This window comes from Grammomys surdaster, unplaced genomic scaffold (assembly GCF_004785775.1).
Source record: "Grammomys surdaster isolate TR1022 unplaced genomic scaffold, NIH_TR_1.0 243, whole genome shotgun sequence".
Taxonomy (NCBI): domain Eukaryota; kingdom Metazoa; phylum Chordata; class Mammalia; order Rodentia; family Muridae; genus Grammomys; species Grammomys surdaster.
This window is the reverse complement of record NW_021604688.1, coordinates 4,209,184-4,236,683: the sequence shown is the minus strand read 5'-3', so window position 1 is coordinate 4,236,683 and position 27,500 is coordinate 4,209,184. Positions and strand designations below refer to the sequence as shown.

At 40.7% G+C, this 27,500-nt stretch overlaps 1 protein-coding gene across 12 annotated transcripts in view; it reads right to left on the bottom strand.

Annotated features, from left to right (window-relative positions):
- Dtna (dystrobrevin alpha) overlaps positions 1 to 27,500 on the bottom strand; it is a 339,379-nt gene that overhangs the window by 144,960 nt on the left and 166,919 nt on the right. For 5 of the 12 annotated variants that reach the window (XM_028774818.1, XM_028774822.1, XM_028774820.1 and 2 more), the window contains one exon: positions 15,627 to 15,848. The exons of the other annotated variants lie outside the window; for them this stretch is intronic. The gene's annotated coding sequence lies outside the window, so the exon portion shown is untranslated. Of the gene's footprint in view, positions 1 to 15,626; positions 15,849 to 27,500 lie in introns of those variants that run through there. 12 annotated transcript variants of the gene reach the window in all.

Here is a 27,500-nt window from a genome sequence, read left to right as displayed (position 1 = left end):
ATAGAGGATGACAATCCTGAGAGCACTCAAGGACTGTGGGGATTGTTCAACTCTGTGAGTCTGTAAGAGAGCTGGCATTATTCAAATGTGGATGTGGATTTGATGCCTGTTCTGGCATCAAATAATATTTGAACTGAAATCCAACCTCAAGACTTACAATGTTCGTATTTGCTGTGTTTTGCCACATTTTGTGGCAAAGGTACAAGGACTAAGAGATGGTTGAGCAGCCAAGGGCAAATCCTCTTCTTGAAGAGGACCTGCATTTGGTTACCAGAACGCACATTCCCTGGCTTACAACTGTGTGTCACTCCAGCTCCAGAGAATCCCATGTGGTCTCTGGACTACCATGGGTACCGCACTGAAATGCACAAACTCCCACACAGACAAATGAGTACATATAATTACAAATAATAAGACATTTAAAAAAACATTCTTATAAAAAGAAGGCACAAAGAGCCACAGGGTGACAATTTTTCCTCACATTTTTTTTCTAGCTCTGAAGGATTTAGTTCCTGCTTGGCCAGAGTACAGTATATCACTGTTCACACAGTGGAGTCCCCTTGCAATGGCAGTCAGTTTCCATGCTGTAAGTTCAAGGTACTTTTTCCACTCAACGTGTGGAATTTTACTTCTTTTGAATGAAGAACTAAGAACACGGTACTAAATAAATCTCAAGGCTCTGCCAGTGCTCTGACTACAAATTACTCATCCAGCAGTTGTTCTCCGGGAATTATCTACAAAATGCAGCTTTGGCAAGCACAGCTCCTCAGCAGGGCACAAGTGCAGACCTTGCAGTTGGTGTACTGTGGACAGACTTCAAGAGCAACGTGCACATCCTGTGGGTTCTGGAGAAAAAACCGGGGACATGATGTCCTGGTGAAAGCTAATGCTTCTGTTTATTTTTGGAATCACCCCTTGGAACCATGAAGAGGTGAGGGCTTTGCTTTTTTTTATATTCATTCAGAACCAAGGACAGGAAATACAAATGTTAAAGAAGTACAAACCTTAAAGTCTTAAGGTTCCACTAAACATAGCTAGTGTGTCTGTCTCGGAGTCTTAATCACTAGGTACAACGAACCCTCATCAGGTATAAATAACCCAAGGCTTCTTTTAGGTCATCTGCTGTGGTTGGGGAACTGCCAGACCTGCACAGATGATTGTTTCTGAGTTGCCCTTACTCCTCTCCCACTTTGAATGTCCCATTTTCCCTCTTTCCTTTGTGCCCTAACTTAGGCTGTATTTCCTTTTATGTTTCTCAGAGTACCTAGTATGCTCTCAAAAATACTCCTTAAGAACCAAGCAAAAATCAGTGTCAGAGTATAAAACAACCCCAGCACCCCTGTCTGTCTGTCTGTCTGTCTGTCTGTTTCCCTCCCTTCCTTCATCCCTCCCTCCCTCCATCCTTCTCTCTCTCTCCCTCTCCCCCCTGCTCCCCCTCCCCTCCCCCTTCCCCCCCTCTCTCTGTCTGTGTGTGTGTGTGCATTCATACAGATGTTAGAGAACAACTGTGGGTATTGTTCTTCAGCCGCTGTTCACCTTAGAGACAGAGTCACCCAAGTAGACCTTAAGTACCTTAAACTCACCAAGCAGGCTAGGCTGACTGGCCAGCCAGGCAACTCCAGAGACCTGCCTTTGTCTGCCTCCCCTATGCCATGATTATAAACTCACAGCACCACACCCAGGCCACACAGCAGAACCCTGTTGCTTCTGGGGATAAAACTCAGCTCCTCATGCTTTCGTGGCAAGAGTTTTACCAAGTTATCTCACAGCCTTTGGTTTTAATGTCTGGAAAGGAGTAAATATTTTACCTAAGGGATACACACTGACATTTGTTTGTTAGCTCTTCTCAAAACTTTTTTCCCCAGGGAGAAAGAAGCAACCTGTCACCTAGGGGCTTAATTTGGAAGGGATTAAAATTGGTATATGCTCTCTTTACACTTCTCACTCATAGAAGCAGAGAACCTTGCTGTCTTTCCTTTGGTTGAACATATAGTCATTTTAGGAGGGTAAGAAAGGCAAACATTTTAGAGAGAGTGCTTGGTCAGGGAGCCAGACATACTTGGATTAAAATCCCTGCTGTGTACTGACGTCAGGCTTTTAGAGTTTAGTTTTGCAGACTTTGGATTTCCTCATTTGAAAGTAGATACAATCACATGTGAGTGTCCACAAGGCTTGAACAAGATGACCATGCACTGTGTTCCTTGTTACATGTTAGTTGTTGTCACTTGACATCTCTCACACTCTCCTACCAGTACTCCCATGTGGCATCCCTTCAGACAGAAAGGCAGACAAATGAACCAGGCCTTAGGGACATGGCCATGACATGGCCACATTGAGTACTCAGGGCTGAGCATATAGCCTAAGCTGATATCTGCTTTTAAGATAAATCCTCTGCAGGGTGGATGGGGACTGTTATGGTGTCACTCACTGTTATCTGGAAAATTCCTGTCTGGGAGCTGGAGAAAGACACAGGAACTGGTTTTTCAGTTTAAATAGTAGTCAGTGAGTAAGGCCCAGACAGAAACAAGCAGAGCCTAAACACAGGGAGTGATAATACTTTGAGCATGACTCTGGATCAAGGATGAAGTCACCTGTATGTGGGCTCCTCTTACATAAACCGGTTTCTGTTTTAAACATGACTGGAGTGGGATGATGACAACAGTCATGATGATGGCCCCACCCCCACCACTCCCACCACAATAATCACTGTCACCATCACCATCATCACCACAAAATCACCACCACCAGCACCAACAACAACAACTCTGCTGCCACCGCCATCACCCACCTCAATCATCAACACCACCATCAGCATTACCGTCATACCAGGAACCAAACCCAGGGCCTCACATGGGGCAGACAGGTGCTATAACCCTTGGTCTCACACCATCCCATAGAGTGGTGTTTTTGGAACCTGCATTAAGAAAAAGCTCACTGAATTCTTTCTGGTCTCTTTTATTTCTTGTCACAAATTGAGGCCGTCTTTTTCTTTCTTTTTCAAAAGTAACTTGTTTATATCAATTTCTTTAATGAATAAAATTTGTTCTTTGACATATTTACACATGTAAAATACATTCTAATTACTCTAGCATCCCATCTCTGTCAAATCTCCCCTCTTTCATGTCTTTTTGCTTTGTTTTGAAACTCATTAAGTTTAAACCAGGGACCTGTATAAGTCTGCAGTATTGGAACTATCCACTGCAGCTTAGTGGGACACCAGGGGTGCAGAACTAAAGCAGTAATTTCTCCTCTGCTGGAAGCTTCAGTCACTATCATCATTCAACAGGGAGGGAGAAGCCTCAAGAGTCCCTTTCCCATATATAACCATATATAACCGGTTGTTGACAAAGTCAGTCTTTTGTAGACCACAGCAGGGAACCACAGTGCCGTGAGCTCAAAATCACGACTGCAATGGCCATGTTATGCTAAGAACTTTTACTCTGATTCTTTACTCTTGAGAAAGTTCTAAGCCTGGCATGGTGACGGGTACCCTTAATTCTAAAAGTTAGAGAGGCAAGGTCAAGCAGATCTCTGTGAGTTCTTTGTCAGCCTGGTTTACATAATGACTTCCAGGACAGCTAAGACTACAGAGTATGACCCTGGCTCAAAAAAATCACTCAACAATGAAATTCCAAAAACAGTTGATAAGATACAATTCAGACTATTTATGATGACTCTGGCCTCATTTGTTCTCAAGGATGTGACACACTGGATACTCAATTTCAAATTCTGACTTTTTAACCGAATTCATATCACAGTATTGCAAACATATCTCCCGGGAATCATTCATAACACAAAGGAAGGCAGATAGGGAAAAACTAATCGATGCTATGATTATCTTTCCCTGCCAACTCAGTTGGATTCAGAGATGCCCGAGCATTAGGGAGGCACAGCTTTGAGCATGTCTTTGAGAGCATTTCCAGAGAGAACTAAGGAGGGGCAGGGTGAGGAGATCTGGACTGAATGTGTATTCCTGCATCATCTTCTGGGCTGGGATTCCAGTCTGAGCCAAAAGTGAAAGGGAGAGAATCATCTGGCAGCCCACATTTGTCTCTGCTTGCCTCACTTCTGCTCAGATATGAGAAAGCAGCCTTATGTTGTCACCTCAGCCCCAAACAACTCCTGCTGCCACATCTTCACCCCAATGGACTGTTTCTTCTCAAACCACAAGCAAAGCAAACCTCTTCTCCCTTGTGATACTTAATATTGACTGTCCAGCAGACAGAATCTAGAATAATCTATGTTGTCCATGCCATATCTGTGAGGGATTGTCTCGATTAAGTTAAGTGAGGTGGGCAGCAACCTTCCCTAAGCCGGGTTTCTGGACGGCACAAAAAGATGAAACTTGCCCAGTTATCTCAAGTTCCTGTCATTATGACAACTGCACCCTGCAACTGTGAGCCCAAATAATCCCCTTTCTTAACTTTGCTTCCTGCTCGGCATCTTATCACTGTAACAGGAACAGTAAGGAATGCAAATCTTCTCATACCAGGGATTCTGTATTAGCAAGAAAAGCAAGCACTAGACCCCATTGTGAGTACACAGTCATTTCTAACACTGCATTCAATTTCCCTGTGTCTTCTTGCCCCGAGTCTCCAGTAACAGTGTCACACGCCATATACTATTTTATAAAAAGCATATCGTCTCTCAAGAAAGATTTTTATAAGGTACTATGAGTGATTTTTCATTATGTGGAATTACCACAATTTATTTAACCATTTATCCATTGTTGAGAAACCACTTTTTCTTAAAATTTCAATGTCTTAAATAATACTTCCATCATGATCATTGTTAATGATTTGGGGTAAAAAATATCTTCTTTTTAGAAATTCCTAGAGGTAGAATTATTGTGTAAATGGTCAGGAACTTTTTTTTTGTTTTTTTTTGTTTTTGTTTTTGTTTTTTCGGACAGGGTTTCTCTGTGTAGCCCTGGCTGTCCTGGAACTCACTCGGTAGACCAGGCTGGCCTTGAACTCAGAAATCCGCCTGCCTCTGCCTCCCAAGTGCTGGGATTAAAGGCGTGCGCCACCACCACCCAGCTGGAACATTTAAATGAATTAAAATATCATAAAACTATTTTCCATGAAATTTGTAGTAAATCTTATTATTGTAAAATAACACTTATTAAATGCACACTTAGTAGCTACATAGTATTTGTTGTCCATGAAGTGACTTTGCTTACAGAGTTCCCTATTGTAAGACAGTTTCTTTTACTACTTTCATCCATTATCAGTGATGCAGTCAAAGGATCATTTGTACATAAGCCTTTTGTCTGTTTCAGATTATTCAGGAGGCTCCAAAAATAATATTTTAGTCACAGGCTGCAATTATTTCAAGTCACTGCTGCACACAGATGACTTCCCAGAACTACTGCATTCGTTTCTGTCCCCAACAACAAGCTAAGAGAATGGCTTCCAACCTCACTAACATGGTGTATTACTGCTAGTAGCATGGAACAGAAAACCCAGCCAACAAGAAATCTAAAAATAGCCGCCGATGTGATAGGTGTCCACTGTGAGTTCATTTTAATTTTCTTTGATTAAAGTGAAGTTTAGTAGTTTTCATATGATTTTCCTTTTATGTGTTTTTGTCTATGTCCCATTTCCATTTTACAAATTTTAATATTTTCCACAGACTTTCCACTAATGCTTTATATAAGGTTATTGACCCTATCATCCTATGTATGTATATTAGACATATATTTTACAAGTTATTTCTATGAATTTGCACTGACTTCCATCCCTCATGAAAGGATACGGGGATCATGACACACAGTATGCTCCTTCTTCACATGGAGGGGCAGTACAGCAGTGGTTCAGCTCACAGCCTGCGGCACTGGACCAGCTTGAAAAGGAACGGATGCTAACCCCTGTCTTTTAGGATTGTCCTGGGGGTTAACTCTTGTGTTCATCTATTTCTGGATGTTTTTCTGAGAAAGTTCTTACCATTATTGGCTATTACTTACACATTTAAAACATGTTCCTAATGCTATTTCTTTGACATGGAAATACTTAAATGTTAATGTTGTGAACTGTAGCCTGGATTTGTATAGCATAAAACCCTGTTCTCTCATAGATCATTAAACTAATTTTTTTTAGATATTTGCTCAGAAGGAAACAATCTGCTTAAGGATATTTACATAAATTTGCATAGCAGCTTTATTTGCATAGTCACAAACTATGAACAACCTGATGCAGAATAACAGGTAAATGGCAAATAAGAAATGATTAAAGTCATAAAATAATCATGTTTTGATACATACAACAAGGTGGGTGGATCACAAAATGATTGTTCCAAATAAAAGAAACCAGGCAAAAATGTACTCACTATATAGCTTTGTGTACATGGATTGTAGAAAATCAACCAACCAATAATGACTTATGGTAGATCTGTTTGCCTGGAAAAGGGAGGAGTGGGCGAGAGGCATTGCCAAGTGGCTCAGGGAGACATTGTAGGCAGTTCGAGTTTTCAGTGTACTCACTCTAGACATGGCTTGCTTTGTGTACAATAGATCAACAACTTTATGTGTGTAATGCAACTAGTATAGTTTATTACCAAAGATATGACAATAAAATCATTTGAAAATTCCCCGTTTTTTTCTATTAACTCCTAAGCTTACTTTATTATACCTAATTAACAGTGACTCAGTTGTCAATTATTTTACAATCTGCATTGTTTTCCTTTCCAATGTTATAAGCAATAATAAATGTCTTCCTTATTATAAGTTCTGTCTGATCCAGCATACACTAACCTACATGCAAGTATTGCTCATATTGACTGTACTACCTCCAGAATTTTGTCTATATTAATGCCTCCTCTAAATCTAGTCCAACTTAATTGTAACTATATGAAACACTCAAATGCTAGTAAGGTAGGTTTCCTCTTTGATTTAGGAAACCTCTCTTGCTCAAGCCTGCCCTAATCAAAGGATTACATTGGAAGAGAATGCTTAAATTCAAAGCATTCATTTAATAGAGTGTTAAATACTCGAAAGGATGGATGTTAAAATTCAGATTTAATTACACTTTAAGGAGAAGCACACACACAGACAACATACAGACACACACACAGACACAGACACACAGACGCACAGACACACACACACACACACACACAAGTCTTTAAGCCTCTCACCTTCAAAGGTCTCACCAGCAATAGCTATCTACTGCTAAAACTTGCCTTTCCTAGGCTAGATCAATCAATGACTGTCCTCCATTGGCAAAGACAATGGAAACTTGTTAGCTTGAATTCAATAACTAGAATACATATAAAAGCCAAACATGATGGTATGCTTAAAAACTCAGTTCATGATGGCATGCTTAAAAACTTGCATGCCAGTATGCTTGCATGCGTGTGTGTGTGTGTTGGTGTACCCCCAAGTGCAGCCACTTGGGAAGCTTCTGAGTTTAGGTAAATTGGACCAACTTGTTACTGACAGTCATGTGCGCTGCTTTTTCCCTTCCAGTCCAGATTTTAATAAGTGTTTCTCATGTAGAATTAGCAGAGGTAGAAGTATTTCTGAACTCTGGGAGGGGAAAAAAGATATTTCAGCTCAAGGGCAATGCTGGGTAAGCCATGGGTGTGAAGAACTCATATGGCATATGATACATCTAGGAAGACAGTGGCATTTCATAGGTGACATAAGATTACTCGTTATCTGCTTGTCACATGTATGTGGATGGGAGAGTGGTTTGGGGTCATAATAATGTCTCTTTATTAATTTAGTGTAAGTTTAACATGTGTGCCCCACCATTTGGTTCTTCCCATTTGAGCTCACACCATTCTTCCTGTACTGTCCCATATGGGGAACTGTTATTAATGACCATTCCTTCCTATTGCAAAATATGCAAACTTTCCATCAATGTGTAAGTATCAGAATGATTGCTCAGAAGGGTACAGAACATCAGGCAGCTGCCACTGCTAAATTCCTGTACGTACATAGAGTAACTTAGAAATATTTATACAAAGAAAATTTAACTCAAATAATATTCTGAAGAGATGAAAGAGATATTTATTGATAACTATAGTTGTGTGTGTGTGTGTGTGTGTGTGTGTGTGTGTGTGTGTATGAGAAAGAGAGGTCAGAGGTGCCTTTCACTCTGTTTGAGAGAGTCTTTCACTGGCCTGGAAATTCACCAAGAAAGGCAGTCTACCTGGCCAGCAAACTCAAAGTTCTGCTTGTCTCCTTCTCCCATCTCCCTAGAACTGAGTTTTTAAGGATACCATCATGTTTGGCTTTTATATGTATTCTAGTTATTGAATTCAAGCTAACAAGTTTCCATTGTCTTTGCCAATGGAGGACAGTCATTGATTGCTCTAGCCTAGGAAGGCAAGTTTTAACAGTAAATCGCTATTGCTGGTGAGACCACTGAAGATGAGAGGCTTACAGGGGAGATGCTTTGTTATCCAAATTGTTCAAATCATGGAATTTTATTTCCTTTATCTTTTTTGTTTGTTTGTTTCTGAGATAGGGGCTCATTGTATAGATCTGGCTGGCTTGGAACTTACTATATGGATCATGCTGACCTTGAACTCACAGAGATCTGCTTGCCTCTGCCTCCCAAGTGCTGTGATTAAGGGAGTACAACACTATTCCAGGCTGTTTCTTTCATCTTTAAGAAGGAAATAGATAAAGTAAATTTTGATATGGCTGTGCAGGGTGGTGCCTGCTTACTACCCAAGATTTGGGGAAGAAAAGGCAGGAAGATCCCTGGCTCAACGGCCTGCGCTAACTTAATCAATATGGCACAGGTCTCAGTGAGAGGCCCAATCTCAAACCAAACCAAACCAAACCAAACCAAACCAAACCAAACCAAACCAAACCAAACCAAACCATACCCGCCAAACCAAAAGGGGAATGGCATATTCTAGTTTCTTTCTCTGTTCCTGCAATAAAACACTCTGATCAGAAGCAACTCAAGGAAGAGAAGCCAGAACAGAAACTCAAGCAGAAAATTTGTTGAGAAATACTGCTGGCTGGCTTGCACTATATTCATTCTTAGCCAGCTTTCTTGTATAGCCCAGACTATCTGCCTAGGAAATAGTATCACCCACAAGGGCCTAAGCACTCCTACATTAATTAGTAATTAAGACAGTATCATACAGACATACCTACAAGCCAACCTGATGAGGACAATTAGCTAATAGATATATATTTTTTCAGGTGATGATTCTAGGCTGTTCAGTTTGACAGTTAATATTAATTAGGATACAGTGCCAGAGGAACAATACCCAAGTCTGACCTCTGGCCTTCATATGCACATGCACATTCATGTACATATTCATGTACGCACACACAAACAAATTTGCAGAGATACTTTCAGTGGCCTATAAATTATACCTTCCCTAATAGAGAAAGCAAATCAAATAAAATGGCCATTTGGTCATAGGGAAGCATCCATTTGAGATGCTTGATGAGGCAGACCAGTTTCTAGAGATGATTTCCACTCCTGTACCTCTTGGGGGTTTTTTCCTCAGTATTTGAGAGGTGAGAAGTTAGATGGTTCTTCTAATCCCTCTTCCTTGTTATCTTCCTGGGGCAGTTAGCTAGTACATTTGGCCAGTCAGCCCACTGCCTTCTCATTGCAGAGGAGTCTTAGACAGAAGTGTCAAGGAAACGGTTACTTGTTTAGACTTAGGCCTCTGTTTACCCTCTATTCTGCTCTTCTATAAACCTCTAGACACTGCCCCCTACATTCCTGCTCTCCCAAGCTACAGTATCCTCAAATGTCCTTTGCCTCCATATGTGGCTTATTCATCACTCAGCCCACAGCAGCAGTACCGTCCCTGGGAGCCCAGTACAACAGAGGCGGTGTTTCTGCTTTGTCTTGTGTCTGTATGATTTCCTATCTTTAATTCTGCATCTGTTAGCAGCATGCTCATTTCAGTTGGATTTCAAGGCAACTAACTGTCCATGGAATTCTTCTAATACAGAGGTTGACAACTTACTGACACCCAGAAATCCACTTCTTGAGGACAGACATCAGAGTCCAAATTTGTACTTAGGTCAAATTGAGTTCTGCCTGGAATCACTCACTTGACCTTGGTGGCCACCCTAGCTAGCCACTCAGAATTAGGCTTTGGCTAGGCTCTGGCTTGATAGTCCAACTGTTCAATTGCTCCCTTAGGTTACAAAAATGTCAGAACGTTTAGTTTCTAGCAAGATGGCAATGGACAAAGTGATGTATTATTCAAATCCCAAGCATGAGAGGGATTTCATTTTCTCTCATTACTCCAATGAGCAGCAGACATTCTCTGTCAGAAGGTCAGTGTCCTGCAGGTGTCTTTGTAGATTATTTCAATGAAGCACATTGTTTGAGATAGAGACTTAACTATGCCAGTCAAATTGAGCGACAGAATTTCAACAGAAAGAAGTTCCTTCAACTTGTAAGGGGAACACTCCTAAGAATCAAAACCAACCACTATTTGTAAAAATAAAAGCATAAAGATTTTAATGAGAGGAACAACTTTATAAAGCTCTTCTCTTATTTACATGCCATCCACAGATGCAAGATGTGCCACACAGCTGAAGACGGAGATGACGTGGAAGGACTGCCTTCTAATGGGACGGCTGTGGCTATTCTTGTCAGAAATGCTTGCATAAGATGTGCTCTATTTCCTTCGACATGATGATGTTGCTCAAATGCCATGGACAGTAATGGACAATTTTTAAAGAGGCTTAAAAGTCTAAGTCAGGCATTCCTACCCATTTTATCATAAGGGTGGACAACTGACAAAAACTCAGACTTCGGGACTCCTAACTATCTTAACCTTTGTTTGGGATGATGACACTGACAGGGTGATTCACTTCGGGCCCTTCCGTACTGACTTTTTATGGTCTACTGTCCACGCTGCTGTCATTGGACACTCTTCAAGTGCACATGGCTTCAGGGCATTCAGAGTGAATTAGTTTAAACTTGATGGAAGAGCAGGTAGGTGGAGACTCAGCACGGTGGACAGAGCTGACTGTGATCTGACATCCCAGACCTGCAATTACTGGGACTCCCCTCACTAAGAAATTAGCAGCATGTTTACTTCCTAGGTTGTGGTAAGAATTAAGTGGCATGTGGCAAATGCCTCATTCGGAGTTGTCAGTGTATGGTGACTGTGGTGGTGATGATGAGACAGAGGTGGTAGTGTGCTGACGACCTGCTCCCTAAACAGGCTTGTGAGTTCTCCTTTGTGTTTAAATTGTAGCTATTTGAAAAAAAATAAACATTTTCAGTTATTTATTACTTTTTTGGGAGAACCTCATAAATCTCTTCCCTTACCTATATCCTCCCCTCTTTTCTTCCATTACCCCCTTTCTTCTCCTCGCTTATCCCTTCTTGGTTCCTCTCCTTCTTTCTTTCCCGCTCTCTCCCTTCATTTTTTGTTATTGTTTTGTTTTCTTGACAGAAATTCTTGCTAAGTAGTCTACTTTGGGCTAAAGCATTGAATCGTCCTGCTTCAGATCATTAAGTGCTGAGCTGCAGACACACAGCATAACACTTGGGTACCACTCTTTCTCCTCTGTGTATTATAAATACAATTTCTGGCTTGTTGTTTGCCTTTTAATTTTCCTTACAACATTTCCCAGAAGTAATATCACCATTTTTGCAATGCTTCTGCTTTTGAGGGCATGCACTTCTCTGCCAAGTTCTATATTTTCTGTATTACTCTCATGAATCCTCACTGAATACTGGAACTGCTAATCCATCTATCATTGTCTCTCGGGTGTGAAATAGGCAGACAGATGAGGTTTTTTTTTTTCTCAGTATAATCTTTCCTCAAATAATCTGGAATCAAGAAGATTTGGACATAAAATACAGTTTAGAAGTGAAAATTTAAAATGCAAAGTAGTTAAGATTTTTAAAAGGACATAGATTATGAACATTTCATAGATTTGTACTGGAGTAAAAAATTATAAAATGACTCTGAAGTTATTATGAAAATGAAACCCGGCGGATGCTCTTTATATAGTGAGTGTATAACAAGTGACTTTGTCCTAGAAATGAGTTTATTCTCTTCTTATTAGATACTGATTGTCTAATTCCCAATAATCTTAACCATTTTTTAATGAAAGCCTCTAGTGTTTTTCTAACAAAGCCAGCATCACCTTATAATACAGCCCTTTAAGAGCACAACAAGGCACACCTATTGTTAGTGGTTTACACACGCTATTAATAGAATTAATTAAAATTGAAGCATATTTCTGAGAATCATACAGTGCATTAGAGATTTCTATTTTCTTTCTAGAAATATTGCCCCTTTATGTGATAGTCACATTTTCTAACTCTATCCCACTCTCCAAATTAGTCACTATTGCCAGTGTCATCTGCACCAGCATTATGAATATGGAAGCTCAATTTTCTTTTTCCACTTGAAAAGTTTAAGAACCAGTAGAAAGAGGCAAAAGTCCAATCCTTCATATAAAAGTTACAGTGATCAATAATAAAACACATTTTAATAAAACAATGTTAAATATATCCCTTGACAATGCTGTAAGAGTTTGCCTTGAATCCTCACTCATTGGCTTAATCTTCAGCTATCTTAAGATATAGTCTTGCAGTTCAGAACATATGAATTTTCCAGAAGCCTCTATGTGAGTCTCTCTGATTCTCCACCATAGCTCTGCTGAATATATCTCCCTCATAGAAGTAAAAGTTTTCAGATAATTGGCTACCTGACTATCTATGAGAGATAAGAAACTAGAGACATAATTTAAAACACATGCCGATCATTCACATAAACAGGCAGACCAAGTTGAAAACACTCAGTTAAAGCAGTTTGACAATATTTCTGGTTGCAGTGAGTACATCAAGGAATGATTCTTCATCTTACAAACGAGGGTACCAAAGTAGCTCTATACAGGAAGCTTCTGTTTAAATAGTCTTAAAACGTTGTTTTTATGTGTGTGTGTGTGTGTGTGTGTGTGTGTGTACAGGATCAGGTGTTATGACAGGTATGATTATTCCCTTCAAATTTATGTGACAAGTGCCTTTACCCACTCAGCCATCTTGCTGGCTACCTAAAAGAAGCTTCTATCTTCTGACCTCTGTGACAAGGGCTTTGGAGATGGATGCTCACATATGGTCTGGTGTTAAATGACATGGCAATCTGACATTTGGATATAGACTGCTTACTGCACACACTTCTTGTTAAACTGTAGCTCACAACAGAGCTGAGACCATTCAACTAAGATAGTGTGTGTGTGTACATTAGATAAGCTAAAAGAATGAACAGTATATTGAGTTGGGTAGTAGTGGTGCCCACCTTTGATTCTAGCTCTTGGGAGGCAGAGGCAAGAGAAACCCTGTCCTGAACTCCTCCCAGTACACACACAAGAAGAATGAACTGTACAGTAAAGTATCATGTATTTTAAACATGGAACAGTTAAGTGAGCATGCTTTTTATTAATGCTAATTTGTTTGTACAACTCAGTGCTTTTTTTTTTTTGCCAACTTGACATAAACTTACACATAACTGGGAAAAGGGAATCTTAACTGAAAAAAAAAGCCTTCATAATACTGACCTATAGGCAAGTCTGTAGAACATTCTCTTGATTCATGATTTCTGTGCTAGGACCCCATTCACGGTGGGTAGTATTATCTCAAGACAAGACATTCATGGTCCTGGGATGCACAAGAAAGCAGGTCAAGCAAAGCAGTAGACAGGATTCCTCCACAGCCTATGCTTCAGTTCCTGCCTCCAGTGTTCTGCCACGACTTCCATTCCTGCTAGACTAACAACTGCAAGCGGAACTAAAGCCTTTCCTTTGCAAGTCGCTTCTACCATGGTGTTTTATCTCAGCAATAGAAATCTAATCAAGACAATACGGATATCAGTACGAATGAGAGAGGAGTGTAGACACCGAAACTTTTACCATCTGTCACTTGAGTCATGTCCCGTCTCCACGTTTCATTGCCGTCCCTCTTTCCTCCTCACCTCCTTTGTTTTTTTCTTTCAATAAAAACAGATCCTTCTTTTCCACCCCAGACCATTCTTTTTTAAGCCAAAGATGCTGCCAGATTTAAGGACTTCACATTTAAAAACTTATGAGGTCTGTTTTTTTCACTGACTTGAGGGGAACTTCCCATTTTTTAGTAATAACAATCTATGGTTGTGAAATATTTCATAGCTCGAAGGACACTCTGAAATACCATTCTGTATTATAAACAACAGAGAGAAAAAAAAAGACTGAATTCTTAGAAAAGCATTAATCTTTTGCAAATGTGAGATGTGATTATAATGCTTTGATATTTGTTATCATGGGAAACAGTCACTCTTTTTTAAAAAAAGCATGGCCAAGTATGTTCAGAATAGTGACTATAACTCCTAGGTGAAATTTGGGAGTTAGTTTGGATACATTAAAACTGTATACCAAGGAAGCAACAATAAAAACAGTGAATAAATGCGTCTAGCAAAATCCAGGTTTCTCCTTTTGAAGAAAGCATAGTACATACTCAGCTCGTAATAACATAATGGTTTTTATCCTAAATGTTAATCAGTGGAAAATAATAGATTTCATCTCCCCAAGAAAGCATTTTTCAAGCAGTGCTCTTAGTGGATGGTGAACAGGCTATAATATCAGTCAACTGTGGATGGTGAACAGGCTATAATATCAGTCAATTCTGCAATGATTTAGTCAGATCTTGTCTTTGCAAGCTGCCAAGACAACTTTGAACAAGTAAGAGAAGTTGGCAAGCCCTTGGCTAAAAGTTAAAAGAAATCCTATTCTTTTGAAGGAAAAATACATAAAACGTCAGTAAAATCTGAACGAGGAGCCAGAGTAAGATATCAATAAGGATGTTCTTTTGTTCATGGGCCTGCTTGGAGCATCTCAAAGCCTCCCCCTCAATGCAAGCTGCCAGGGTGACATGTGAGCAAGTCGGTAGGAGGCGTCTGTGCTCACTCTGGGATTCGCGGGTGCACCAAGCCACATTGCACTGTTTACATTCGGTTCGTGCAGCTATCTCTAAGCAAAATAGTTCATTTTGCACTCACCCATATTGTATTTACTTCTGTTTTTAATTCCTCTAGTACACATAGAGTTGCGATATGTAACAGAAAAGAATGCCGATAAATTGACATACATGGTAAAAACTGAGAAAATATGGAACGCTAATGCAGGCTGGGGCTGGAAGTCAGTATGACTGAAGAGGGAAGAAAAGCCTGCACATAATGAGTTCACTGAGGAACCTGCTGGAGAACTTGGGCCTCCTGCTTAATTGAGCAGGAGACACGTAGATTTGGCCAAAATCCCTGAAGAAAGCAGAGCATTTGCAAAGAACAAAACAAGAAAGCGATCCCCTCAGCCCAACACTGATCCTAAAGCACTAAAGACTGTGCTTTCTGCTTCATTTCTGTTTCTTTCTTACACACACACACACACACACATACACACAGACTGACGGAGGGGGGGACACTCCACAGAATTCAACAAATTCACAAAACATTACCCGAGTCTTTCCAGTTAAAAGCAGGTGAAAGTGGAGGTGGGGAACTTGGGAAGGGAAGAGAGCAGAAATTTTCCTTGTGCCCATGTAGGGATGGGGGTGGGGTGGGAGTGAAATTCCAACCAGCAAGCTACACTACTGCCTCAGAGGTAAGAGAGTTCAGATCTGGAGCGCGGATTTGTACCTTACCTGGTTTTGTAGTTTAATGCCCCAACATGCCTCTGATTCTTCTGTACAAGCGCTATATCTGCTGAACGCTAATGTATCGGACCTTACACACTTCCCCAGAAGAAACTCCAAAGTAACCTTTAACTTCAATAAAAAGCTGTGTTCATTCCTCCCCCTGTGCTCAACACAGCAATCCAATACACCTCATCATGTGGTCTGTTGCCATGGGAGCGATGAATCCAGCTGCTGAGATACAAAAGACTGACAAAAAGTTGCTTTTTCCCCTCCACCCACCCGGACAGAGTCAGATTCTTTTCCTCCTGTATGACAAGTCTAATTTGAATATTTTTCTCTTGCTGACTCAACTGCATGAACAAGAAAAAAGAGAGATGGAAAGGAGAAAGAGCAGGTTAGGAGAATACAAGGTTTCCCAAAGCATTGAAATGAACAAAATAATTCTATTCCTTTTAAATTGTCTCTGAAGTCTTCAAGTACTAACTGTCACCCCTTACTTCTGTCTACTAGATAGTTTTAAATACTAGTTACTAAAGCAGTAGGAAATAGTCCCACAGCCCCTTTCAAAACGTTAAAAATGCATTAATTTAGTTGGAAAACAGGCTGAAAACACATAGGTACACACAAGGCTAGTTTCAAAGCATGTTTCTTCTATTGCAAACTTTGATACCAGCTTGGATGTGGGAGGAAAACTCCTTTGTTTTCTTTCTATCAGCTTCTGTTTCAACATATCTGTGGTGACACAGCCTGTGGGTCAGTAGGAACTATGCTAAGCCTGGGGGCTCTAGATTACTAGTGAGATCTCTGTGTTGGGACGATGGCAGTTCTAAGCAGTTCCAAGGATGCCTAAACCACATTCTAGGAGGGATGGTGAAGGGGTTCATGGACACCCTGTCCTTTAAGGAAACTGAAGGAGTCAGTTCCACTCTCTCCTCCCACAACCTCTGCCATCCCCAGTTGAAGTTCTGTCCTCTGGGGCTGTGGCTTTGTCCTTCTGGGTTTTTCTTTGTGCCTTGCAGCATCATTTCATCTTTCAATGTCACTTACATTTAATTACATTTGGTCATCGTCCTATCTGCCTTCCTTTCCTGGATGTGGGATTTCTGAGGAAGAGAAACCTTGCCTCGTTCATCTTTCCCTGCCTACTGGCTGTAAAAATGTACAGCACAAAGCAGGGAGGATGGCATGTGTGCTTTACTTCTGTGTGTTTTACTCTTTGCCTTGGAGGAAACAGCTCTCTGGGACCATGTTCCCAGCACCTCTGCCATAAGCATCAAGGGCTTTGCAGACCTGTCTTTATCAGTTCTCCTCAGAGGCTGGGATCCTGAATACTTTGTGTAACCTCAAATCTCAGTTTACTCCTCTGCAATGTTCTGCAATTATTTAAAGTGAAACACTGAGCACAAAGCTGAAAACTTCCTAAGTGCTCAGTGCTATTCAGGAGGTTTGTAAGTTTATAGTTTTGAACAAGAGAACAGTGAGAGAGACAGAACTTCCCCTTGCTGATCAAGCAGCATTTTTTTCAATGCAATACACACGATCATTCATGCACTTTATAATATGGGCAAATCACACAGTATGCATGTAATGAGCAATTTTGGATAAATGCTCCTACCTAGAGCATGTCAAATAGGAACAACTGTGTAATGGAGACTGACATGGTCTGGGCAAAGACTGTTCAACTTGGGAGTTGATATTTTGCACACTATAAATATGAAGAACAATGTTTTATTGCAATCTTTGTATTGGATTCTTAAAACTCCCCATGATGGGCTGGCAATATGGCTTAGTTGGTGAAAGAGCTTACCACTTAGCTTAACAACCTGAGTTCAAACCCCTAGAAGCCACATGACTCAAGGAGAGAACAGAATCTTAAAAGCTGTCCTCTGATTTCCACATAATACTCTGATGTATATGTTCCCTACCCCATACATAAACAAACATTGAATAAAATGTTATGGCCATGCCATTTACTGGTGATACTTTTGCAAATTAAATGGAACATAACAGAAGGAATATTCACTCTTAACGATTTTAGGTTAGATATATTAACAGTAGCCCTTGCAGGTTCACCTTGATCTGTAGCCCATACTGTGAACTGCTCGCCAACAGAGACTTACATCTACATTCCTCTGCCGTCACTGAGCTCAGAAAATTATTGGACAACAAATCCAAATGCGTAGAAAAAATTGGCTCGAAAATCTTTTTGAAGGCCTTGAGGTAAAACAGCGGCAAGGGTCAGAAAAGCCATGGAGCAAGGGGCAAAGAACAATGAAAACAAATCCACAAATTTTCATCACAGAACCGCTGCCGGAAAGAAGAAAATGTTACGCCTTATAAGGTTTCTCTATCACTAAAATCAGAAGAAAGAGAAAAATGTCCCACAACAAGTCGGTTGAGAGAACCAAAATAGAATTGGCTGTGCTACAACCATGAACAACCCTTCAATGTGGAGACTCACGGAAACACAATGGTATGAAATGTGTGCAGCTGAACATGCAAGAAGGCACGGGGAGCCACACTGGAAATTAGCCCCAGCTAATCCTCTTCAGAGCTGTTGCTGGAGGAGAGGCTAATAGAACTACACTGTGAATAATTCATAACATTGCCCATGTGTGGCTGGCTGAAAAGAGGCCTTTCATGGGCTGTGCCCATTTTTTCAGGAGTCTTTACCTGGGGTTTTCTTCCATAGATGGCACGTGGGTGACTCTTTTTGTTCTTCATTTTGCAAGGCTAAGGGCTTATTTACTTAGCTCCTATACACTGTGCCCAGAGCATTCAGTCAGCTGCATACTCTTCAGTAAACATGAAAGCATCTTGCTTGATTCTCTTTCTTTAAACATCAGGAAATATGATTCCAGCGTACAAGCCGTGTTTAACATCCCTTCTCATGCATGTGAAGATTAATTTACCTCTCTGTGTGAACAGAGCTTGTAAGATAACCAGTCTGTGCTGAGGTGGTTCACTTAATTGCTCATAAAGAATTCAAGCATTTGAGCAGAAACCATGTTTATTGACAAGGGTGAGAATTAGGATAGGGCCCCTCAGAGAGTCTCTCTGCCAAGCTGTGGCTCCACAGAGATGGTGAGGAGCCCAGGAGGTCACATGCTTTATTCCTTGGGAGGGGGTCCAATTTCCAAACACTGCTTCTGGAGGTCACAGATTTGCCCTGAGTAGTACAGCCACAACCACCATGGCTGCTGAAACTACAAAAGGGAAAACAAGACAAAACAGTTTGAGCCCTGCAAACACCATTTCTTTTTTCAAAGTCACACTGTAACACTGTTCCTTTCGAATGCCACAAATGCCTTTATTGTTAGGGTGCTGGTTTGCATTAAGCGAGAAATCTTGTTAACAATAATGCAAGAAGATTGTGATCTACGAACAGTCTTTGCAAGCACATAGTTTCTTGGGTCACATTGAGCAGCTGACCTAAAGTATTCTTTGGATATTACGATCTATTTATTCTTGATGTTTTTAAATGAAAGAACGGGGATGTTGCTGGCTGTGTCAATTTCTATGAATGGCACTTTATACGTTTAAAAAATAAATTATTTTGTTTTGAGTCATATAAATATGTTTATAAAGAAAAGGGTTTTCTTCCCCTTATGGACATGTCATAGGAAATATAGATTTTTAAAAATAACACTGTGAACTTGATGGCTTTGAATCCTGTAGAAAACCCTGTGTGAGCTCAAAACCAATCTGTTGTACTTGTTTCTGGGACCTGACCTCCAAACTCCTGATTCATTACTTCCTTCTAGATTAATCCTCAGTAGAACAACATACTCAGCCTTTAGACTTAATCGTGAAAAACTGTACTTCTCATCGGGTTTCTCACTGAGTCTAGCAGTATATGTTTACTACGGAGTACTTAGGAAAAAAACAGAAAAACAGTGTGAAATAATGTTATGAACACTCATAGTTGAGTGGTCAGATGCCACCAACATTGACACTATTTGTTTCTCATGGGTATATGGTGGTTCCTTCGGCATTACCTGGGATATACTATGAATTGTGGGTGAGGAATAAGGAATTATTTGAATGCGACTGCATTTTGTTGTTTCTTTGCTTTTCAATCAGGGTCAGTCCACACCAACACCTCTGAATGTTTGTTACTTTGTTTATTGCTGTGGCCAGACACCTGGTGAGAAGCAGCTTGAGGGAGAAAAGGCTGTGCTTGGCACCTCCATCCATCATTATCTTCGTGGATCCCAAGGGATCTGCTTAGTTTGATCTGCCAAGCTGTGGCTCCACAGAGATGGTGAGGAGCCCAGGAGGTCACATGCTTTATTCCTTGGGAGGGGGTCCAATTTCCAAACACTGCTTCTGGAGGTCACAGATTTGCCCTGAGTAGTACAGCCACAACCACCATGGCTGCTGTAGCACTGAGACTACAAACATGGGCTGCCACCACACCTGGGTTCCGTTGCTGTTTTGTTTCCTCAGTGTGGTTCTGGGAATCATACTCAAGTCTTCAGGCCTCGAGGTGAGCAATTTACTGATGGAGATATTTCCCTAGTCCCTTGAAACCTCATTCTTAAGAAGAATTCCCTTTCTTATTCTGAATGCACAGTGCTGGGGGTCATTGCTTCAGTTTCCTCTGTGTGCCTTCTGCTGAATGAGGCATCCTCCCTGAATTCAACGAATGTACTTTCTGTACCAGATACAAACAAATATGAATGGTGCTAAGATCTAGATGTGGAAACAAGAATACAGATAGAGAAAATACAACTTTAGATATCAACATGCAAGACCCAATATAGTCAACAGATTAGAGAATGGGTAGATAATTTAACTAGGTCAAACTAGGCAGAATGTTTAGGCAGGAAATCACCCCATAGTGTTCCACCATGCTTAGAAAATATTTGCTAATGGGATATTAGGTGCGTTTTCCAATTCTATTTTACTTTGTGTTTAACAACTTAGAAAGCACAGCACAGAGTTCACTGGGTTCTGTAGGGTGATGTTGGTGCCTCACAGTGGATTTGGTGACCAAGATCCTGTGCAGGAATGACAGTACCTACTAAGTGTCTTCTTCCATAACTCAGCCATTAAATGGCAAGTGACTGATTGGTCAGTAGGTGGGGGAGTGGACACTACTCAATCAATCAGGAAAGGTACGTGTCTGTACCTGACAGGTGCATGTCTGTACCTGACAATGAGCTGGCAGAGACTGGGAAGCCAATGCAAGGTTGTAGGGTTGGGAAAAAAATAATTGTTGATGATAACAATGATAAAAATAAGATGTCAGAAAATGAGGTGGGTTAGAAAAAAAGGATGTCACCATGATAGCATAACACATTATTATGAACTAACAAGAGATTAACCAAAACAATGGAAGGGGCACACAATGATTTATAGGGGAAGAAAAAAAGACAAATATGATTAAGAATACACAGAGAAAAACTACCCAAGGGGGACTAGAAGGAAGAAATATACATCCTGGAGAAAACTGTGAATTGAGGCTCCTGACAAGCTAACACCTGAAAATATGCTTAATACATTTAATTGACTTCCATTACTAGAATGAACATAAAGGGCCCTGTCCTCTAGGGTTAAATACTCTGTATACTTTAATCCATACTCTGACTATGGGGCACTTTCAACCTTTCTGGTTGTCCATGGCAACTGTCGGAAGCCACTGCCATCTGATATTGCAGAGGCTAAGTTACAGTGCTCAGGGGCTCACTGGGGTCAGTTGGGAGGCATGGGTGCTTGCTCCACATGTCAGTCTGGCTAGTTTCTCATGAAACCAATGCCTTCTTTTCAAACCCTCACAGTGACATGTGCAACGGGGAAACCAGAGAAGGTAGAGCACCAAACGAACAATGAACAGGAAGAGAACCGGAGTAGGAATCTGTCTGTGAGACACTGCAGCTTTTGAAGCAATACCAATGAGTAAATAACGCTGAACAGGTGTTCCTCATTTCTTATTGAAGCCAACACAATCTACTCTGGCCAGGTTAGACATTGGAAAGGACATCCTGCTGTAACATTATAAGCCTGGTACATAAACATGCAGGTGGAAAAGAACTGAACCACGTTAACATGAAAAGTATTTTTAGATGATACTGGTCAGTCGTGTTTGCCATATATATCACAGAATTTAATCCTGTGGTGATGGCACACAAACAGAGATCCTCTGTATTACTGTGCTTTGACTTGTCTACCTGTGGGCCATACTTACAATGACAATATCTAAAATCTTGAACTCAAATAGTATTTGCTTTGTTGCTTTCAAGCTTTATGCTATCTCCTTTGTGTATGCATGTGTATATGTGTAGTATGTATAAGTGCACATATATTTGGCAGCGTACCTGTGTGTAGCGGTGTATGAGTGTTCATATGTAATCTCTTGAGGCCAGAGAACAACTGCAGATGCTGTCCCTCAGTTGCTGTCCATTGTTGATTTTTTGAGGCAGGTCTCTCACCAGCACAGAATTCACCACATTGGGTAAAAATGTCTCCTCAGTGAGCTCTTGGGATCTGTTTGTCTTCATCTCCTCAGTGAAAGGATCCCAAACTTAAACCGTCATACCGAGTTCTTACTAAAAATGTGGAATCTAGGAGTTGACCCCAAGTCTTAATGTCTGTAAGGCCAACACTTCACTGACTGAAGTCGCTACCTCCCAGTCTAGTAGCAATTCCTAAACACTTCAGGCCAATTAGAAAATAAAATTAGCAAAAATATTTCTAATAATTTATAACCCCTTTAAACAGAGTTAACACTAAAAATTTACTTGGTATTATGTTTCTATATAAACATGCAGATTGATTGTAAAGAGGATAGTTGATTTTGAAAGTAAATAATAATTTCTCACAGGCTAAGGAAGATACAACTTGTAATGTTATTTCTGAGCAAAGTTCTCTCTTTCTCTCTTTCTTCTCTCTCTCTTTCTCTCTCCAAGAGAATGAAGCCATTCTTTGTAAAAGACTATAAAGATTTGCTTATTATGGCTTGCACATTATTTGTTGAAATGAAGAAAGGATTACTAAATAGGCCCAGGGAGAGTACACATTGATGCTCTGGTTGGGGGAATCAGATACTGAACAAGGAAAGTTCCATCTGATGGGAGAATAGGCTTTAAGGTACAATATGTTGGGAGAAAAAGGAGAAATCAGGACCCCTTCTGAGATGGAATCACACAAACCTAGAGAAGGTAGGCATGGGGTGTGAGCCAGAGCAGAGCAGGCACCAGAAAAGGAAAGGAAAAGGTGTGGTGTGGAGGGAGAAATAATTCTGAGATGTCTGGCCCCTCAGACTGAAATAGCCTGCGTTGGCACTGAACAGGAGGAAGAGAAGCATGCTTTAGAACACAGAACCATGGTGTTAGTGAAGTCACAGCGAAATGAAGAAGGCAGGGCTTTCCTTCCTCCTCAGCTCCACTCCAAAGACTACTCACAGAAATCCTCAAAACGAATTGGTGGTTTACAGCTAGGGAGTTTCAGCCACGTCAATGCTGCAAAGAAAGGGCTTGTTCACAGCCTGGAAGGACACAGTTGACTTATTTGAATTACTAAGACTAGCAGCCATTCCCCTCTACCTGTGGAAACAAACACAAAGAGCAAACCAAGGGGGAAGAGAAACCACCTCGAGAGACTGAGGAAGGAATTTTGATGGCGAGCATGCCACCTTAGAGTTCTTGAAATCGCTTATTTTTATTACTCTTGTATCACTTAGAGTTTTTGCCCTTTGTTAAGTTGTGGTGTTTTAACGTGTACCTTATCAGAAAAGGCTTTTATGCCAGGCAGTGGTGGTGCATGCCTTTAATCCCAGCACTTGGGAGGCAGGGGTGGGTGGATCTCTGAGTTCGAGGCCAGCCTGGTCTACAGAGTGAGTTCTAGGCCAACCAAGGCTACACAGAGAAACCCTGTCTCGAAAAACCAAAGAAAAAAAGAAGAGAAAAGAAAAGGAAAGGAAAGAAAAGAAGAGAAAAGAAAAGAAAAGAAAAGAAAAGAAAAGAAAAGAAAAGAAAAGGCTTTTTATGATTATCTTTCTCAACCTATAACATTCTTTCTATATTGACAATGGCTTTTCTACCATATTTCATGCCTATAGCTCATATATGCATGTTCATTCTATAACTCCCCTCCACCTTAGTTAAATATTCATACACTTAAGCAAATCTATAATCTATGTTCTCCCAGCTAGACACTAGAGCTTCTGTGCCTGAACCATACAGAGGACACAAATAAAGGGCCTAAGTATCTTCTGTTGCAATTTAATGCCCGAATTCCTGTCAAATCATTTTATCTGTTGCTGCCAATGGCTTAGCCCTAAATAGCAGTAGGGGATAGAAATCCAAATAAAGACAACTCATCAGGAGGATGCATATAAAATGCATATAAAATAGCAAAAGAGTGAGGAAAATAGACAGTGGAAGACACAATCATTCAAGGGGCAGTGGGAGCTGCATGCATGTCTGGGTAGAGGGGGGATCAGAAGTAAAGAGAAATGTATAAAACAAAACAAGAGAAACCTAAAATTACAATCCACAGAGTCACAGTCGCTCAACAGGGAAATCATGAGAGACAGCTGAAATTTAAGGAAAGTGTCGCAGACTTCTCAACAGGATGTGCAACCACGTAAAGGACTCAAATAAGCAGATGAATGAAGCAAGAAAGAGTCAGCTCAGGCCATGGACAAGAAGGCTAATAAACTGGCTGGAGCAGCTTCTTACTTGGTGGAGAAAATAAACTACATTTGGGGAGGACTAAGCAAGGATCCCAAAACCAAAATAGAAGAGACAAATAGAAATGCTGGAAATGAAAGGATCGACCAACCAGACAATAAAGCTCCCTGGGAAGAATCCATAGACAACACCAAGCAGAAGATTAAATTTGGAATACATACACCACAAATGCAGGGAGGGTACTGGGTAGGGGCAGAAGGAAGCCAGCAAGGAGAGGTCGAGGGGCAATGAAAGGGAGGTGAAAGGCAGATTCACAAAGAAAGGTATGAAAATTCCACAATGAAGCGCATTACTTTGCAGGTTAGGCTAAAAATAAAAAATATAAAACTACAAATCCATACAGTTATAATAAAAATGAAATAGTCAGCTATGGTAACATGCCTGTAATCCTGGCATTTGACGATGTGGCTGATGAAAGAAGAAATGCTATAAGTTGAGGTCAATCCAGGCTCTGGAATGAGACTTTCTCAAGAAAGGTATATAAATAAACCCATGGACACATAATGCATATGTGTTCTCTGTTTTTTTTTTTTTTTTTTTTTTTTTTTTTTTTTTCTGACAGAACACTAAGGTTTTCTTCTCTGTCTTCCACTACAGGTCTCCAGGAAGGATCTGTGTCAATCATTGGTAACCCCTGCTGATGTCATGTCATTGGAATGTGAAGAGAAAGTGTTGAGGAGGTATAGTGAGATGAATGTGTGACATTTCACTTGTGAGTCTACTTAACTGGGATGCCTGGTACACAGGTATATGATCAAATATACCTGTATCTGCTGGGGCTATTTGTGAAAGAGATAAACACTTGACTATTTTAATCAATGTTGACTTTCTTCATCTAATCCCTTGAAGACCTAAGCAGAATCAAAGGCAGAACGGGAAAGAATTGTCCTCTCTGCCTTTAAACTGGGACATGTGCCTCCACTTCCCCTGAACATGGTTGGAACTCAAACCACCAACTCCCCTGATTCTTCAGGCACTTAGGTTACAAATGGGGAGACAACTCTCCACAACTGTGTGCATCATTATTTCTAACACATCTTTCTTTATATGTGTTTTTCTACATCTGTGTATCTGTGCATGTTAGTTCTGTTTCTTGGAGAACCTTGAATAATCTACAAGAAATGTCTCTATTAAAAGTCAAATCCAGGTCTAGAGAGGAAGTTCAGCAGTTTGCTACTCTTTCAGGGGAGCTGTGTTTGGTTCCTAGTACCTATGTCAGGCCACTTATAACTGTCTGTAATTCCAACTCCAGGGATCTAACACCATTTTTTGGTTCACGGGCATCTGTGTGCACACATGTATGTACATGCAGACATACACACACAAATAAAATAAAATAAAATAAAATAAAATAAAATAAATCTTTAAAATATTTCTTATTTACTAAAAAACTCAGAACTCATTAAGAATAGTCTTCAAGTAACAAGAAGGGCCATAGTGAGGGTGTGGAGAGGAACACATACAATGGTCAGAAAGTCATGTGACTATGTAGGCATATATTTGAATGACACAGGCCCAAAGAAGGCCTAGGAGCATCAGAACTATCAAAGAATCATATAGACTCTCACCGGAAGCTTTCTGAGGGAGGCACACTCAGAAAATGCTGTGATTTCAGACTTCTGACTGTGGGAAAATGAATTTTGTTGATTCAACTCACAAAACGTGCAGCACTTTGTTTCAGAAACCTAAGAAAACTCCAAGGGGCTTGTGGGAAAGATTTCTTTAGTCAAAAATACCTCACAGGAAGAAATGAAAATGTTGACCCTTTGGGAGGGTGGCAAATAATCACGTAACACTGAAGCTCAAGATGGGCCCAGTAGTATCCTGCAAAGAGACAGAGCCCAGCCAGTCACTTTGGAAGTGCTGTAAGGCAGATGGTAGACCACATACAGTAGAAGGTCAAGAGAATTATGACTCAGTGAATCATCTTCTGAAAATGTTGCTTTTGCCCTCCTCACTTGCTGTCATGGGGGTGGGGCAGGGTGGTCATTATGTTTTGGCAGGTGCTGTGTAACATGAGTTGTGTGCCTTCCTGTGATGATGGACACTTCCTGGGTTCTTTGTTCATGTGGTAAATACCAAGCAGTGGAGTAAACTCCTGTGACAGGAAGAAGTGACTTGTCATCCCTTTGAGTAGTCATTCTCCATCCCCTGCAATGCCTCTACCTGTTACCACAGGATCTCCATGCATACATCAAACATCTCGTGCAAGGTTTGGCCTTTGTTTTGTCTTATATGTTAGACACAGGGTCTCATGTAGACTAGGATGCTGATCCTTCTGCCTGTATCTCCAAGGGATTATAGGTATACATATCCACAGCTGGCTGGTTTGTCTTTCTTTAGATTCTTAGTTATTGTCCTGAAATCTCATTTAACTCATCAGAGGTACCTTATGAAATGGACTTTACATGGTTTTCTCTTTTAAAGAACTCTTTGTTTTTGCTCCTAACCTTGTGATCTCTCTAGCCCAGGTTCATAAAGCCCGTTGTTCACTCTAGGAATGGAATAATGGGCCACAATTAACCATCGTTTCAGCGTGCTGAGATGATATGCATGTATTTTAATAGAAACAGTTAGGGAGACAAAGAGTTTTAGGGAATACAGATGCAGGGAGGGACATGGCGACCCGATAGAAACTCAGATTCAGTCCTCTGTTTGTTGATTGTATGGCCTTAAGTAAGTCACTTAACCTCTGAGCACCCACCTCAGCATCCCCAGATCAATGTAGGATGATAGACTTGCTGGACTAGAGCTGGGGACTAAATGACTAGCCTGTGGAAAGTACCAGGTGCCTCTGTGCCCAGTACGTAGTAACTGTAGCTCTTAATATTTTTCAGCAAAATGTTCAACCCTGGCAATGTCTATACTCTGGATACCTCAAAGCACAGTAGGGTAGTTATCAGCAGTCAAGCCTATGTCCTCTAAATGCTTGTAGACTTCCTGTCCCTAGGTTTGACAATAAAACATCAGCAGATATTGCCTAACGTTTCCTGAGGTGGGGCTGGATGCTGTCTATATGTCCTTCTTGGAGCAAAGTGAGATCTCTGAACAGCACCTAAGAACTAGTCCTCTATCTATCTCTGTCTCTGTCTCTGTCTGTCTGTGTCTGTCTGTCTGTCTGTCTGTCTGTCTGCCTGTCTCTCTCTCTCTCTCTCTCTCTCTCTCTCTCTCTCTCTCTCTCTCT